This window comes from Phocoena sinus, chromosome 17, assembly GCF_008692025.1.
Source record: "Phocoena sinus isolate mPhoSin1 chromosome 17, mPhoSin1.pri, whole genome shotgun sequence".
Classification (NCBI taxonomy): domain Eukaryota; kingdom Metazoa; phylum Chordata; class Mammalia; order Artiodactyla; family Phocoenidae; genus Phocoena; species Phocoena sinus.
The window spans coordinates 52,079,098-52,093,724 of NC_045779.1; the positions used below are offsets into that span (position 1 = coordinate 52,079,098).

At 34.9% G+C, this 14,627-nt stretch overlaps 1 protein-coding gene across 2 annotated transcripts in view; it reads right to left on the bottom strand.

Moving 5' to 3' along the window:
- NUDCD1 (NudC domain containing 1) overlaps positions 1-14,627 on the bottom strand; it is an 89,179-nt gene that overhangs the window by 62,860 nt on the left and 11,692 nt on the right. The window lies entirely within an intron of this gene.

Consider the following 14,627-nt stretch of genomic DNA (forward strand, 5'->3'; position numbering starts at 1 on the left):
CTGTGAAGGAAATGGACTGGTCAACAAATGATAGTGGAACACTAGGGATCTCTAGGGAAAAAATTACACAAAAATATTCCTTACTCCAGATAGATTAATAAAATAAATGCCTTAAGGGAAAAGTAAAATAACTGTGCTAGAAGATTAATAATGTTTTAATAATCTCAAGGTGGAGAAAGCCTTCCTATGTAAATAAAAGACATATAGGAGGTAGGGAGAGGAATACTTGCCACAAATATAAAGCAGTATTAATATCTATAACATATGAAGTACCCTTAAAACTCAACAAGAAAGACAAGGTTATCAAAAATTTTTTAATGGGAAAAGAATATGAACAGGAAAACTATTGCTTTAAAAAAAATGAGCAAAATGCTCAAACTCACTAGTAAAAAAAATATATGATTAAAATAATAAGATACCTCTATTAGCCAGAAAAAAAAAATCTCAGACTGTTAATGTCTATTCTTGGCTAAGGTGCCCTGTTGGTGGGAACAGAAATAAGTATAGGCTTTCAGCAATGATTATAAATCAAATTTTATGATGCATTATATACCATTTAATATAATTCCACTTATAGGAATTTATATTATAAGAATACTTGCACATGTACACTAAGGTCCATATAACGAGAATGTTTATTTTAACGATGAAAATGAAAAGCTGTGTCAATAAAAACTAAGATACAACCTAGCTGTTTATCAACAGTAAGTAAGAAAATAGCAGCCCTTGGCATCCCAGTGCTAGCCTGGTAGTATCAGCTAGGCCTTGGTTTTGCTGTGAGCTGGTGACACTAACAGCTATGTTCTCCTGATGAATATAAACAACTTCACAGAACATTGTCATCAGACAAGACCGCTGTGTGACCTCTGTCACCATAACAGAACAAGACAAAAACAGCATCACCCTGTAATGGTATCTGAACACAGATAAAACATGTACATTGCCAAAGCTACAAACAGGACCCTAATCCATGCCACTATTACTAACCACAGCTTGAGCCTTGGCCCAGTCTTCTTCCCTCCTTCTGGATAAGACTTATTAAGATATCCATCATGGAATTATCCAGTTTCCTGACAGTATCCAATCCAGAGCAAAGCCCCCGTCTCTTAAATCCTCCCCCCAAATCATCTAATATAAGCTCAATCCTACAATAAGTCCTTTCTAACATCTTCTGAGATACCCTATGGTTCCGCATGGTATGCATTCTCCTCTGCTGCAAAAAGTAATAAATCCAATGTGTTCAACTATAGATGTGTACCTGGCATCACTGTCTGGAGAGCATTAGCAGAGGAATGGTTAACTGTGGAATAATCATCCTTTGGAATACCAAATAACTGTTAAATATACTGAAGTAGATTTACAATACATCAAAAAGATCACCAAGATAATAACTGGGAAAAAAGATGCAGAATATGTATAAATCCATGTACGTTGAAACAAACACTGCGATATGACAGCACAGAGTAAGCTGTAGACAGACACATGCTATTCTGTTAATAGCGTTGACTATTAGGAAAATGAGATCAAAGTGCAACTGGTGGTAAGGGAGATTGGGGGTGAAGAAGAATTTTCCATTACTGCTTCAAATACATTGCTTGACTGTTTTTTTTCCATATTGAATAATTTACATGTGATATACATAATTAAAGGATGTGAATAAGATAAAATAAAATGGAACTCCTTCCTCAGAATAGTTGTTTCAAAGTAAAAGTTTCTAGTGGTCTCCTCCATTACATGCTCTTCACTATGTCTAATCTAGGGAAGCATTATTAGGAAGCCACTATTCTTCATTTCATATTCAATTATAAAGGTGGCTTTAAGCCATCTTCTTTTAAATACAAGGTTCCACATAACTGAGATTGCTAGGTATCTAATTATCAGATAAATGAGTGCAATATCTAGTAGAATGATTAAGATATTCAAGTCTATAAATGTGAAGCCAAAATTAAATTAAAATTCAAAAGAAAACATACAGTATCTCAAAGTTATAAGATAGTTTATGTGAAAGAACCTAAATGTTCCTGATTTTTGAAACCTAATTCTCAAAGAGTACATTTTAATTTTAAATGGACTGTACCAATAAAAGATTTTCTTGTGTAAATTAGAGTACTAAGTTATTTCTGAATAACCTTCAATAACAGTTTTACAGTGTCCTAATAATAAAGCTTTATGTAATGTGCATCTATAATGTCCTGGTCCCACCCAATCATTTTCTTCCTCCAGTCAAAAAAAAAATTAACGTAACTATGTTCAAAGCTGTTGAAAATCATTCTAACATTTCACAGGTGAATTGCAAAAGAATTAAAATTTCATTGATAAATGGAGCACTTATTGAATGACTACAATGTACAGTATTGTATTAAATAAGTGCTTTGACTTTTTGCCATCTCATTTAATTATTTCCAAACCCTATGAAGTTGAAATTATTATCCCACTTTAAGAAGATAAAGAACTCTGTTCAGGGCTTCCCTGGTGGCGCAGTGGTTGAGAGTCTGCCTGCCAATGCAGGGGACATGGGTTCAAGCCCTGGTCTGGGAAGATCCCACGTGCCACGGAGCAGCTGGGCCCGTGAGCTACAAATACTGAGCTCTGCGCGTATGGAGCCTGTGCTCTGCAGCAAGAGAGGCCGCGACAGTGAGAGGCCCGCGCACCGCGATGAAGAGTGGCCCCCGCTTGCCACAACTAGAGAAAGCCCTCGCACAGAAACGAAGACCCAACACAGCCAAAAATAAATAAATGAATAAATAAATTTAAAAAAAAAAAAAAAAAAAAAAAGAACTCTGTTCAAAAAGATTAAATAATTTGCCTGGAATTCCACTGCTAGAAAATGGCAGGGCCAATAGTCAAATCTTGGTTGACCACACTCCAAAAGCTGGTCTTTCCTGTATTCCACACTTTCTTGAGAAGAAACCAATTCTCGAGGTTTTCTAAACAAATGATACCCCAGAACTCAATGCAACTTATAGAATAACTCCCCATCCGGCCATAAAAAAACACCCTAATATGAACGAAACTACCATATTCAGTTTTTCTTTCAGGCTAATATATTACGCAGTATTTTAATTAGATTCCTGAGTCAACAAAACATAATACAAAAATCTCAATGTCCACATATTGTATATAAATGACACTAAACAGTAAATAAGTACTGCTTTCATAAACTGTACATATTTATGAAAACATCTCAAAACCATTTGGGGATCTCTTAGTTACAGCTACAAGGAGACAAGCTCTGAACTAACAAAGCATTTTTCTAATACATGTACATTTACAGAAAACACTACTCAAAAAACTGGTCAAGCTAAATTAAATAAGGATGCCATTTACTAGTATTATTAGACATTGACATTTAAAAATTTGCCCTTTTAAAAGGGAGTGATCTTTTTCTGGAGAAAGGCTTTTATCACTAATAACTATTAATTTTATTTGGAAGAAAAAAAAAAGTCTTCCTTTTTCTGCCCCCACCCTTTTTTTTTTTTTTGCTAAAGCTTTAAGGAAGGGTGTTTTAAATTAATTGCAATTTGACTGAGTAACGTCTTTATGTACCACAAAGCTTTCAATAATGCATTAAGCACACACAGTTCCAAGAACTTACTCCACTCGTTTTTCTTTAACCAGGTAAATTACTGGCTCCCTATTAATAAATTCAGCTGTAGAAAATAAGCTAGATTCAGGTCTAGATAAGAACATACTGGCATACAACTGAGCTGGACTAACAAGCAACCTCACAAAGGCATGCTTCAAATGGAATCCAGTAACTCTCCTCTCCATCTTTACATGCAATTTAAAGAGACACCACAAGATGACGCTCTTCTTTAGTAGCAAAAACATGAGTTTTTCAGATAAACGGAAAAATAAATTAGGACAAAATTAATTCCGTAAATATTAAGAAACAGAACACATTACTTTAACATAAGCCCTAATATCATAATAAAATGACAAAATAATAAAGAACCAAATTTTAAAACACAATTTATTTTTCTTTCCTAAGGAATTTTCTACTTCCTAACTGTACTTCCTCCCAATTGACATTTCTCTAAAATTAACAATTGTAAACCACAAGTTAGACTGACTTAGAAGTGTAATGCCTCTATAAACCTGTGTGTTGAACTGCTGCCACCTGCTGGCTCCTGACAAACCTAACGGTCAAGCAACTTGTGGATTTCCTTTCCTGGGCCCTACAGCCTTCATCTTCACCACAATAGTGTTTAGCCCAGATTAACATGGATGGTCATTTTTGTAAATCAGCCACAAGAAAAGAACCTCTCTGGGATTTGTGCATGTGTGCCTTTGACTCAAAAAAAAAAAAAAATCAGACAATAAAATGTATCTTAGAACTGTTTTCTGCTTTAAAAAAAGTCAGTAAGTATCTAGCAGCCAATACTCTCCACCTGCCCCCAGCGCAGTTCAAAGAGCAAGTCAATTGCCTTTGTTGCTGATCAGAAAAACAACAGATTATTCCAATCTGAAACTATTCCAGTTCCAAAAAGCTCTCCAATTCAAGGAAGCCAGCAAAAAACTTTAATCAAAATCTGACAGATATCAACAAAATCAAAACCAAAAACCAATATAACTTGTGAAAACAAATACAAATATTACAAATGTCAGCAAATAGAAACCAATAATGTATCAAAAGAATAACACACTCTAACCAAAAATAATTTATTCCAGGAACTTAAGGAATTACGAAATTAAAGAATTTTAAAACTACAATATATCAATTTAATTCACTACATTGACAAATTAATAAAAGGCACACAATCATTAATAGGTGGGTTCTGAAAAGGCATGCAATAAAATTCAGCAGGCATAATAAAAACATTAAACAGAAACAGAAACTCAAAGAAGCAACTTTAGAACAATAAAAGCTATTTATCTAAAACTAAGTATTCTCTTAATTTAAAAGCCATTACAATTAAAATCAAAAGCTAAACAGGGATACTTGCAGTCCACATTATTATTCAACATTGTCTCAGAGGTTCTGTCTACTAACCTCAATAAGACAAAAATAAAATGACACAGGAATGTTATTTCTACTTTCATAAATACTGGAAAAGGAGAGATAAAACCATTTCCTTTTGCTAAGGATAGAACTGTCTATGTACTTTGAAAACCTAAATGGGAGTAGGTAAAAATTACTCAATTGTCAAATAAGGTGACTGCTTATACAACAAATAGTCTTTATCAATAAGCATCTAGGAAAGAAAACAGAAAAAACTATATTAATGAGAGGCAGAAACCATAAAATATTCAAGAATAAACTTAATAAGCATAAGATCAAGGGAAAACTATAAACTCTTATTTAAGGACATAAAAGAAGATCTAAATAAATGAAAGGACATACCATGTTCTTGGGTAAAAAAAAAAAAGTCAATTCTCCCCAACAAAAAAAACTACCCACTCTAGCAAAACACTGGAGATTTCTCTAATGAAAGTTTTAACTAGACTGACTCTGGCCATCAGGCCTAGCTAAGTACAGGCGTAAAGGACACCAATGAAAGAAAACAGAGGAATCAGCAAATCCCCACATATTAAAAGATGAGACTACAAACTCTTTTCTTTCCTTTGGATCCCAGAAAGCCAAAATCAGGCCTTAATACTTCTCAGACAAGAAACCAGAGGACTCCTCTCTGAGGACACCTGCCAGCCCAGGAGATATAACTTACAAAAATTAACATTCAGGTCAGGGGATTCTCACTCAAACATACAGTTGTCACTTAACAGTTGGGGAAAAAAACAAAAAAGGTATACATAGGTATATGGTAGGTCTTTTTGATAGAGGGTCTAATAAACTATTTTTAGAGTGGGTCTTATATCTTTTTGACTAAATAATTCAAGGACTTTGTAATCCAATTGCTAAAAAGAGAATACATATGAAGTGCTAAAACAATTCAGGGATGAGAATGACAACTGAGAACTAGGAAAGAATGCACCTTGTAGAAACTTTCCCAGAAGTCATGCATTCTAAATTATAGTTTCCTTATTGCTTTTGAAGAGGAGAAAAAAACACAACTTTCCAATTTTACCAGGAAACTAAACAAATTTAAATGTACACTATAATTAGGAAGATGTACATTGCTTTGAACATGTACAAACATACAAAAGAGGTTGTTATTTCAATGTTAAGTTCAAATTGGGGAAGAGAGGGAAGGAAGCTGTTCATATACTACTGTAAATTAATAAACTGGAAGAGACTTTACTTTGTATACTGCAGCATTCCCAGTGCCTACAATAATGCATAACATATAGCAATATTCAATAAACATTTTGAATGTTGAATGAATAGTATTAAATTAGACTATGTGACTGAGTTAGGCTCCATAAGTAAATATTCTTAAAGAATATCCAGATTTTAGATCTGTCTTTCTAAACAAAATATAACGGAATCTCAAAAAAAAAGTAAAAGCCCTTAAATTTAAAACACACAATAAAATGCTAACTATGCATATGCAGAGTATGGATGTGTATGATCATGTATGAGCAATATAGCACACATGTATGTCTACAGGGCATCTGGCTGTGTGCATACACTATCCAGTATATAGTGTATATAGAGTGTGTGTGTATTTAGTGTCTTTAATGAGTCAACAGACAGGCAAAGAGAGACTAAACCAAATAAAGAACTATAACAAATTATTCTAAGGTGTCCACAGAAGCTAGACAATAGGACAGGAAAAGGAATCAAAGACATATTAGTCTTTGCTCTGATTCATGTCAAGTAAGCTATCAAATAAAATTATTTTGAGATAGCCTCACCCACCAGAGGGCAGACAGCAGAAGCAAGAACTATAATCATGCAGCCTGTGGAACAAAAACCACATTCACAGAAAGATAGACAAGATGAAAAGGCAGAGGGCTATGTACCAGATGAAGTAACAAGATAAAACCCCAGAAAAACAACTAAATGAAGTGGAGATAGGCAACCTTCCAGAAAAAGAATTCAGAATAATGATAGTGAAGGTGATCCAGGACCTCAGAAAAGGACTGGAGGCAAAGATCGAGAAGATGCAAGAAATGTTTAACAATGACCTAGAAGAATTAAAGAACAAACAAACAGAGATGAATAATACAATAAATGAAATGAAAACTACACTAGAAGGAATCAATAGCAGAGTAACTGAGGCAGAAGAACGGATAAGTGACCTGGAAGACAGAAGGGTGGAATACACTGCTGCAGAACAGAATAAAGAAAAAAGAATGAAAAGAAATGAAGACAGCCTAAGAGACCTCTGGGACAACATTAAACGCAACAACATTCACATTATAGGGGTCCCAGAAGGAGAAGAGAGAGAGAGAGAGGACCTGAGAAAATATTTGAAGAGATTATAGTTGAAAACTTCCCTAACAGGGGAAAAGAAATAGCCACCCAAGTCCAGGAAGCACAGCGAGTCCCATACAAGATAAACCCAAGGAGAAACACACCAAGACACACAGTAATCAAACTGGCAAAAATTAAAGACAAAGAAAAATTACTGAAAGCAGCAAGGGAAAAACGACAAATAACATATGAGGGAATTCCCATAAGGTCAACAGCTGATTTTTCAGCAGAAACTCTACAAGCCACAAGGGAGTGGCATGATATACTTAAGGTGATGAAAGGAAAGAACCTACAACCAAGATTACTCTACAAGGATCTCATTCAGATTTGATGGAGAAATCAAAAGCTTTACAGACAAGCAAAAGCTAAGAGAATTCGGCACCACTAAACCAGCTCTACAACAAATGATAAAGGAACTTCTCTAAGTGGGAAACACAAGAGAAGAAAAGGACCTACAAAAACAAACTCAAAACAATTAAGAACATGGTCATAGGAACATACATATCGATAATTACCTTAAACGTAAATGGATTAAATGCTCCAACCAAAAGACACAAGCTTGCTGAATGGATACAAAAACAAGACCCATATAGATGCTGTCTACAAGAGACCCACTTCAGACCTAGGGACACGTACAGACTGAAAGTGAGGGGATGGAAAAAGATATTCCATGCAAATGGAAATCAAAAGAAAGCTGGAGTAGCGATTCTCAGACAAAATACACTTTAAAATAAAGAATGTTACAAGAGACAAGGAAGGACACTACATAATGATCAAGGGATCAATCCAAGAAGATGTAACAATTATAAATACATATGCACCCAACATAGGAGCACCTCAATACATAAGGCAACTGCTAACAGCTATAAAAGGAAATTGACAATAACACAATAATAGTGGGGGACTTTAACACCTCACTTACATCAATGAACAGATCATCCAAAATGAAAATAAATAAGAAAACAGAAACTTTAAATGACACAAGAGACCACATAGATTTAATTGATATTTATAGGACATTCCATCCAAAAACAGCAGATTACACTTTCTTCTCAAGTGTGCACATAACATTCTCCAGGATAGATCACATCTTGGGTCACAAATCAAGCCTCAGTAAATTTAAGAAAATTGAAATCATATCAAGCATCTTTTCTGACCACAACTCTACGAGATTAGAAATGAATTACAGGGAAAAAATGGTAAAAAACACAAAGACGTGGAGGCTAAACAATATGTTACTAAATAACCAACAGGATCACTGAAGAAATCAAAGAGGAAATCAAAACATACCTAGAGACAAATGACAATGAAAACACGACGATCCAAAACCTATGGGATGCAGCAAAAGGAGTTCTAAGAGGGAAGTTTATAGCTATACAAGCCTACCTCAAGAAACAAGAAAAATCTCAGATAAACAATCTAAACTTACACCTAAAGGAACTAGAGAAAGAAGAACAAACAAAACCCAAAGTTAGCAGAAGGAAAGAAATCATAAAGATCAGAGCAGAAATAAATGAAATAGAAACAAAGAAAACAATAGCAAAGATCAATAAAACTAAAAGCTGGTTCTTTGAGAAGATAAACAAAATTGATAAACCATTAGCCAGACTCATCAAAAAAAAGAGGGAGAGGACTCAAATCAATAAGATTAGAAATGAAAAAGGAGAAGTTACAACAGACACCGTCAAAATACAAAGCATCCTAAGAGACTACTACAAGCAACTCTATGCCAATAAAATGGACAAACTGGAAGAAATGGACAGATTCTTAGAAAGGTATAACCTTCCAAGACTGAACCAGGAAGAAACAGAAAATATGAACAGACCAATAACAAGTAATGTAATTGGAACTGTGATTAAAAATCTTGGAACAAACAATGGCTTCACAGGTGAATTCTATCAAACATTTAGAGAAGAGCTAACACCCATCCTTCTCAAACTCGTCAAAAAAATTGCAGAGGAAGGAACACTCCCAAACACATTCTATGAGGCCACCATCACCCTGATACCAAAACCAGACAAATATACTACAAAAAAAGAAATTTACGGACCAGTATCACTGATGAATATAGATGCAAAAATCATCAACAAAAGACTAGCAAACAGAATTCAACAACACATTAAAAGGATCATACACCATGACAAAGGATGCAAGGATTCTTCAATATATGCAAATCAATCAATGTGATACTCCATATCAACAAATTGAAGAAGAAAAACCATATAATCAACTCAATGAATGCAGAAAAAAGCTTTTGACAAAATTCAACACCCATTTATGATAAAAACTCTCCAGAAAATGGGCACAGAGGGAATGTACCTCAACATAATAAAGGCCATATATGACAAACCCACAGCAAACATCATTCTCAATGGTGAAAAACTGAAAGCATTTCCTCTATGATCAGGAACAAGACAAGGATGTCCACTCTCACCACTATTATTCAACATAGTTGTGGAAGTCCTAGCCATGGCAATCAGAGAAGAAAAATAAATAAAAGGAATAAAATTGGAAAAGAAGAAGTAAAACTGTCACTGTTTGCACATGACATGATACTATATATAGAGAATCCTAAAGATGCCACCAGAAAACTACTAGAGCTAATCAATGAATTTGGTAAAGTAGTAGGATACAAAATTAATGCACAGAAATCTCTTGCATTCCTATACACTAATGATGAAAAATCTGAAAGGGAAATTAAGGAAACACTCCCATTTACCATTGCAACAAAAAAAAAAAAAAAAAAAAAAAAAAAAAAAAAAAAAAAAAAAAATACATAAAAATAAACTTACCTAGGGAGACAGAAGACCTGTATGCAGAAAACTATAAACACTGATGAAAGAAATTAAACATGATACCAACAGATGGAGAGATATACCATGTTCTTGGATTGGAAGAATCAATACTGTGAAAATGACTATACTACCCAAAGCAATCTACAGATTCAATGCAATCCCTATCAAATTACCAATGGCATTTTTTATGGAACTAGAACAAAAAACCTTAAAATTTGTATGGAGACACAAAAGACCCTGAATAGCCAAAGCAGTCTTGAGGGAAAAAAACGGAGCTGGAGGAATCAGACTCCCTGACTTCAGACTATATTACAAAGCTACAGTATTCAAGACAGTATGGTACTGGCACAAAAACAGAAACATAGATCAATGGAACAAGACAGAAAGCCCAGAGATAAACCCACACACCTATGGTCAACTAATCTAAGACAAAGGAGGCAAGGATATACAAGGGAGAAAAGACAGTCTCTTCAATAAGTGGTGCTGGGAAAACTGGACAGCTACATGTAAAAGAATGAAATTAGGACAGTCCCTAACACCATACACAAAAATAGACTCAAAATCGATCAGAGGCCTAAATGTAAGACTGATGCTCTAAAACTCTTAGAGGAAAACATAGGAAGAACACTCTTTGACATAAATCACAGCAAGATCTTTTTGGATCTGCCTCCTAGAGTAATGGAAATAAAACCAAAAATAAACAAATGGGACCTAATGAAACTTCAAAGCTTTTGCACAGCAAAGGAAACCATAAACAAGACAAAAATACAACCCACAGAATGGGAGAAAATACTTGCAAACAAATCAACGGACAAAAGGATTACTCTCCAAAATATATAAACAGCTCATGCAGCTCAATTTTAAAGAAACAAACAACCCAATCCAAAAATTGGCAGAAGACCTAAACAGACATTTCTCCAAAGAAGACATACAGATGGCCAAGAAGCACATGAAAAGCTGCTCAACATCACTATTACAGAAATGCAAATCAAAACTACAATGAGGTATCACCTCACACCAGTTAGAATGGGCATCATCAGAAAATCTACAAACAAAAAATGCTGGAGAGGGTGTGGAGAAAAGGGAACCCTCTTGTAGTGTTGGTGGGAATGTAAATTGACATAGCCACTATGGAGAACAGTATGGAGGTTCCTTAAAAAACTAAAAATAGAATTACCATATGATCCAGCAATCCCACTACTAGGCATATACCCTGATAAAACCATAATTCAAAAAGACACATGTACCCCAATGTTCACTGCAGCACTATTTACAATAGCCAGGTCATGGAAGCAACCTAAATGCCCATCGACAGACGAATGGATAAAGAAGATGTGGTATATATATACTATGGAATATTACTCAGCCATAAAAAGGAACAAAATTGGGTCATTTGTTGAGACGTGGATGGATCTAGAGACTGTCATACAGAGTGAAGCAAGTCAGGAAGAGAAAAACAAATATCATATATTAATGCATGTATGTGGAACCTAGAAAAATGGTACAGATGAAGTGGTTTGCGGGGCAAAAGTTGAGACACAGATGTAGAGAATAAACGTATGGACACCAAGGGGGGAAGCCGGAGGGGGATGGAGTGGGGGTGGGGGGGTGATGAATTGGGCGATTGGGACTGACATGTATACACTGATGTGTATAAAACTGATGAGTAATAAGAACCTGCTGTATAAAAAGTAAATAAAATAAAATTTAAAAATTAAAAAAAAAGAAAGCTGTAAATAGTCTCCTCAAAATAAATAAATAAATAAAATAATTTTATTTCCTATGGAAACTCTGCAATAGAAGAAAAATATACTGACCAGTCCACACTGCTTATCTACAGTATCGCAAATGCAGTCATGAACTTTAATTCTAGATTTCCAATCTTTTGATTTAAGTTGGAATTAGTATCCCAAATCATGATTATCAATGAGTGAACTGATGAAACCAAGCTTCTGGCTCTAAAATGTGACCCTATCCACATCCCTCTCCTAGCCATGCATAGCAGTAAACTATTTCCTCCTCCATACTACTTCTGTATCTTATCCTTACTTCCGCTGTGACATTATCAATTTATTTGTGTGTGTGGCTACAAAGCATGCAGCAGTATTCAATACATGTTTGTTGAAGAAAAATAAATCTTTCTTATTCAGTAAAATTATCTCAACAAACCAGACTCATACTTGTACCTGAAGAATAAAAAGATCCTATCAAGAATGTAAAGCCGGGCATCCCTGGTGGCGCAGTGGTTGAGAGTCCACCTGCCAATGCAGGGGACACAGGTTCGTGCCCCAGTCCGGAAAGATCCCACATGCCACAGAGCGGCTAGGCCTGTGAGCCATGGCCGCTGAGCCTGCACGTCCGGAGCCTGTGCTCCGCAACGGGAGAGGGCACAACAGTGAGAGGCCCGCGTAACACAAAAAAAAAAAAAAAAAAAAAGAATGAAAAGCCAACTCCAAAGAGTAAGAACAAGCTTTAAACAACTGTTATCCATTGTATAAACATACTGATTAAGGCTTCTGCTGGCTGCTAGGATGACAGAAATATAAGAAAGACCCACAGCCTAGACCAAGTGTTGGCAAACTATAGCCCATGAGCCAAATTAGCCTGTTGGTTTTGCAAATAAAGTTTTATTGGAACACAGCCACAATCACTGTTTACATATCGTGAACTGCTGTTTTCACATTACTACAGCAAAACTGAGCACCTGTGACATAAGACTGGTCCATAAACCCTGTAACATTTATTATCTGGCCCCGTGCAGAAGAAGTTTGCCAACCCCTGGCCTAGCAGGAATTCAAAGTCCATGCAGATCTGAGAGCCAATGGTTTGAATATCCCTGGGGGAACAAAGGGAGGACGTCATCAAGTCTCCTAGATGAAATAGTTAGCTGAAACTCAAGTGAAGACTGGGAAGCAACCTGACACACAAGTAAGAGAGAATGTTTCAGGTAGAGTAAATTATGTGGGAAAAGGGCTGGAGGGAAAAGGATACAGAGCATGTTTCAGTAACTGCAAGAGTTTAGTATTGTTAGAATGTAGTGTACAAAGTGGTGAAAGACAAGGCTGGAGAAAAGGGCATTATAAGCTGCATTTGCCAAGGTGAGGAGTTTGTATTTTTTAAACAAATACATCACTTTATGCTTATACTTGCTAGGAAAATCAGAATCAAACAAACACACACACACACAAAAAACCCCACCTCTGGAAGAATATACAAGAAACTAATAAGAAGAAGTTACGGAGAGAAAAGGGGTACTGAACACAGGACAGATAAAACTGGGGTCAGAGAGACTTTACTAAATACCTTTTTAAATTTCTTGTTTTTTAAATCACATGAATGCATTATCTATTCTAAAATTACATATTAATAAGTGTGGATTTTGTCATAAAGGAAATATTTTAGGAATTTAAATGAGAAGTGATAAGATTAAACAAGCAAACTGGATAGATTATTCTGTAGATGCAACACAAAGGAAAGCTGAAAGGAGCAGAATAGTCAGGAAGCTACTGACAGACTACTGATTACTTAAAGCAAATACATTAACAATGTATTGTGAAGCTTACAACATATGAAGAAGTATAAAATGTATGACAATAGCTCAGAGGATGGAAAAGTAAAAGGAATTATAATACCATAAGATTTTTACATTTTTTTTAAAGTGGAATAACATTAATTGGAGGCAAAGTAGGATAAATTAAGGATGAGTACTACAATCTCTACATTAACCATTAAAAATAATAATACAAACAGGTTTAAATAAAAAGCTAAAAGAGAAAATTAAGTGGAATTTTAAGAAAAAAAATTTTTAAAAAGAAAAACTGTGATGAATTAAAAAAACAGATAGGAAGAGAGACACAAAGGAACAAAGAGCAGATGGGACAAAATGGAAAGAATTAGCAAACGGTAACATAAACCCAGCCATATCAGTAATGACATTAAATATAAATGTACTAAGCCAATTAAAGGACAAAGATTGTCATTCTGGATAAAAAACAAGACCCAACTATATGCTCTTTACAAGAGACACACTTTAAAAATAACAACACTGACAAATTCAAAGAAAACGGAAAGAAAAAGACAAATACTAATTAAACAAACAAACAAAAAAAGCCAGGACAGCTATATTAATATCAGAAGACTTCAAGACAAATTATTCCCAGAGCCCAGAGATAAAGAGGAGTATTTTATAATGTTAAAAGGACGTTGCATAACAGACAAAACAATCCTATTGATAAAATGTCTGCACCCAATTAACATACTTAAAAATACATAAAGCAAAAATTAACTAAAAGGAAAAAACAGATAAATCCACTGTCATAGGATTAACTACTCACATAGAAAAAGCAGTTACATCAATATTGAGATATACAACACATCAGAGTAGTTGCCTGTTGGTAAGAGTGGAGGGGAATAAGTAAATTTAAGTAACAGGAATAAGGGGAAAAATTAAAATTGAATTAAACAAAATGAAGCCTTACATAAACTGATGATAGGATTCCGTATATTAAAGGTAT